At 34.8% G+C, this 4,073-nt stretch overlaps 1 non-coding gene across 1 annotated transcript; it reads left to right on the forward strand.

The window, feature by feature from the left end:
- Positions 1 to 1,353: 1,353 nt before the first annotated feature.
- LOC120189902 lies at positions 1,354 to 1,460 on the forward strand. Its single transcript, XR_005522575.1, has one exon. It is a non-coding gene; the product is annotated as a small nucleolar RNA R71 (small nucleolar RNA).
- Positions 1,461 to 4,073: the final 2,613 nt, after the last annotated feature.

Here is a 4,073-nt window from a genome sequence, read left to right on the forward strand (position 1 = left end):
CTTCTTCAAGGGGTGGTATTAAGTTCTTTGGCCCACTAGTTATATGAACTAGGAACCAAAAGTATCAAGGTGAAAAGAAAGAGGTTGACGCCACAAGTATAAAATACTTGATAAGTCGATAAAAGTCACTAGGACTTAAGGAAGAGAATAATCTCACTTATATTAATCAAAAAGGTCTCCGTACAATTGAGATATGCTTTCCTATTTATAGTAAATGGAGGGGCATGGCCGAATAGAGACATAATGGTTCTACCATCCCATGTATCTCCCTATAAAGACATAATTTAAATGCTAAAAGAGATGATGGTTTGGCCCTTGATGGAAGGAAATGATCCTTGGCCGAATAACACTTGTATCCCTTCAAATTGGCACCAAATGGGAGAGGAGATGATGATTGGCCGAATGGTTAAATTGCTCTTCATCTTGGCGCCTAAATGAGATCATATGCATGGCACATGGGGGCTGGTAATATGGCACGCACATGGGTATTCTAGGGAGCCTTGTGGTATAGCCTTGTGCATGGGATGATGGCTGGTCATATGTTCCCTCTTGGGCGTGCACATGTCTCCTCCAAGCTAGCTTGAGTTGTGGAGCTAGCTAGCAAGTATGGGTTGTTTTGTGAATAATCTTCTTAGCCGAGTCTTTGTGAGCTCCATAACAATATGTTCAGCTACATTCAGCTACCATTGATATCACTTGTGGCAACTTAGCTCCAAATAGTCCAACTAGCTGAGTTTAGCTAGCCTTGAGCTCCTCCAGCTGAATTGAGCTTTCCTTAGTGTTCTATGAGCTGCCATGTACTTTGTGAGCTATTTATGAGCTGCATATGATGTCCAAATCATCCACCAAGCTACCTCAACGTTCATCACACTCCATTGTACCTATATGTGCAAGGAAATAAGGTAAGTCCATGATATTGAGCTAAGAAGAGCTAAATACCTTGTTGCTATGTTTGATTATAGTAATGTGAGCTAAGTTTGAAGGCCATGAGCTAATTATATCATCTCATAATATGTGTGAACTAATGCATAAAGCTTAAGAGTTAATATGAATGCATATGAACTGATGAAATGTATAATTAGTATGTTGCCTTAATGTATATGTGATAATCATGCTTAATATGATTATAAGATTATTCTAACATACTTAACATATTAAAATAACAATGTGCATGATGTGTCCATACTAAGTTACATAACTAATATTCTTATCATAAAATGTATTATAATAGCATTTATTATAAAGCTAGTAACAAGTAAATTCAATATAAAGATGTTCAAAAGTACTCCCTTTGTAGATGAAAACGTGCTTGCATTACCATTATAAAACATCTCTATTTGTGTTCAATGGGGAAAATTATGCATTGGACACTTTCTAAGTAACTCCTTAAAATGCTCCCAAGCTTCATATAAACTTTTTTCTTCCAGATACTTAAAGGATGTAAGGTCATTCCTCAGCTTCGCATTCATATTGGGCGGATTGAAGCGCATCAAAAACTTGTGTGCTAATTTATTCCAAGATGATATAGCACTCGGAGACAACAAATTGAGCCATGCTCTAGCTTTGTCTCGCAACAATTAAGGGGAAAATTCAGCTTCAGAGCTTCTTCAATAACTCCTTATTGTATTTAGGAATCACACACCTCCATGAATGATTGAAGGTGTCCTCTCAGATCCTTGGTGAATGAACCATTATATTGCCCCATAGATTGAAGTATCTGAAACATCACCGGCTTCAACTCAAAGTTCACAGCCTGGATTGCTGGCCGTATAACATCATGATGTAAATCGTCTACGGTTGGTACAATGTGTTCTATAATGGGTCGATTGTGGTCATTCATATTGTAAAATTATTGTTGTTTAACTCCATTTCCAGGCGGCAATTCTCCATCTTCAGCATGGTGTAATGGTGATAGAGCATTGTGACCAGGTACTTGATTATCCATGTTTGCTTGATTGTGGTTAGATTCTCTAATGTAAAGTTATTGCTCCCCGGCAATGGCGCCAAAAACTTAATACTGATAATAATAATGCTACAGCACAGTGTAAGCATACACTATCGTATCAAGTAATAAAGTGGAAGTTGTTAAGCTTCAGATATTAAACCCACGGAGAGCTAAAAGTTTACAGAAGAGTTGTATAAAATAATAATAGAAAATTGATTGTAATGAGCGAATAAAGAGTCAACAAAAAAATAATAAAATCATATTGGTAAATTTCATACAGTGCTATAATATTCAGGAGAGCAACTGATCAATGATTAAATATATATGGATACTATTTGACAGTTTTTACTCAGCATATACTCAAGACAGTGCATTTATGTGTCTCACAAAGATTAACATCATTTAATTAATAAGAATCAATCTTCACTAATTCAATTTCATTAAAAAGTTGGCAATGCTCGACAATTGGAAGTATATATTTCTATATATCAAACGTTTCTCTTAATAAACTCCTAAACTGCACTAAAGTAGTATGAAAAATCCATAAAATTCATCTCTAAAAATCATAGAAATAACATACATAGAGACAATTTCATCTCTAAAATTATATCATAAGTACGTCAGCACATGAAAACAAAGTTTAAATATAAAAAAAAAAGCAAAAACATTTAATTAAACACCTTATGTTCAAGAACCAAATATCATTCAAGATGGAATAGGATTCAACTAAACAACCATAACTTCCCTATCTTAACAAAATGATGGAAAATAAAGTTGAATCCTCTTTACCGTTGTTGCTACGCGTCGTCGCTCCCTTACTGCTGCTGCACTCCCCGGCGGTGGGTTTAGCCTTCCATGGAAGGTGGTAAAATAGAAAAATAAAAGGAGGCTGTGGAAAAATTTGGGTTCCAAGAGATGAAGAAAATATTGTATTTATAACCTAGGGTCAAACTTTCCACCAATAGAAAAGTTCCATTTTTTCTAAATTTCCTTTTATTTAAAATTCAAATTCTAGCCTTACCTTTAGTAGCTAATAAAATTCAAATTCCAGACTTATCTTTAGCAGCTAATCGATTCCTAAAATTTCCCTAACTGCCTGTTGATAAGTCAAATGCTACAGTAACGAATCAACAATTTTGTCTCGTATCAGCTCACAACAACACCTACAACATCAGATAAAGTCACAACATCGAATTAGCAAATTCACAACAAAATCATCAAAATATGCCCAAGTATCAACAATTCTCTCCCGATATGCAAATTATGTAAAATATGCTAAAATTATTCTAAGTGTGATCCTAAATGTGCTAAAGTTCTAGCTTAACCTAAGTAAAAAGGCTCTAAATAATAACTCTTTTGGAGAGTTATCAGACATCACAACATAAACTTAAGTTCCATGGAAGACTAAAATCAGGTTAACCAGATAACTACCATACATGTAAAATAAAAATATCCTGACGCTAAAAATAAGACTGGTAAAACACCATACCTGTGGATCATGAACATCATCACAGAGGCTACCAGTCTAACAAATAATATAAGCAAAAACCCTAAAAGAAAATACTTACCTTTCATTGAATCCTTTAAAAAAAAAGGTTGGTGGAGAAGAACGGCATCTCTCGAGCCAACGCGTCTCCTCCTATCATTGACAGATAATCTGAATTACAAGAACCACTCTAAAGAATCATAGACGGGACTGGAGGCGGATAAAATCATAAATTGCAGCATGATTTAAATTCAAATCTAACACCAATAAAAAAAATCCATAAATCTTGCTTCAGAACTCCATGAGAATAGATTTGATGGCCATAGAAATCCCTTTCTCTAGCGTGAAGACAGCAGCCGCTTTCGAGAAAGAATTCTGGAGAAGATGAATGGGAGAAAATTTTAGAGAATTTCCCATTACTTCTGAACCATCCCAAAAGCATATTCTCTAACAAACCGTTCACCTTTTATTCCTAACTTCTCACATTTTGTTCTTGACTTATCATCTTCTGTTCCTCACATTCTCTCTCAAATTGTCCACATTCTTTTTCATTTATTCAGTCAAATCCTTTCATTTTTAAAGGTTCGATAGATAGTCAATCTTACAAGTTTAACTTTCTAGGTAATAATGGTATATATATAT

The sequence above is a fragment of the Hibiscus syriacus genome, unplaced genomic scaffold (genome assembly GCF_006381635.1).
Source record: "Hibiscus syriacus cultivar Baekdansim isolate YM2019G1 unplaced genomic scaffold, ASM638163v2 tig00116960_pilon, whole genome shotgun sequence".
Classification (NCBI taxonomy): Eukaryota; Viridiplantae; Streptophyta; class Magnoliopsida; order Malvales; family Malvaceae; genus Hibiscus; species Hibiscus syriacus.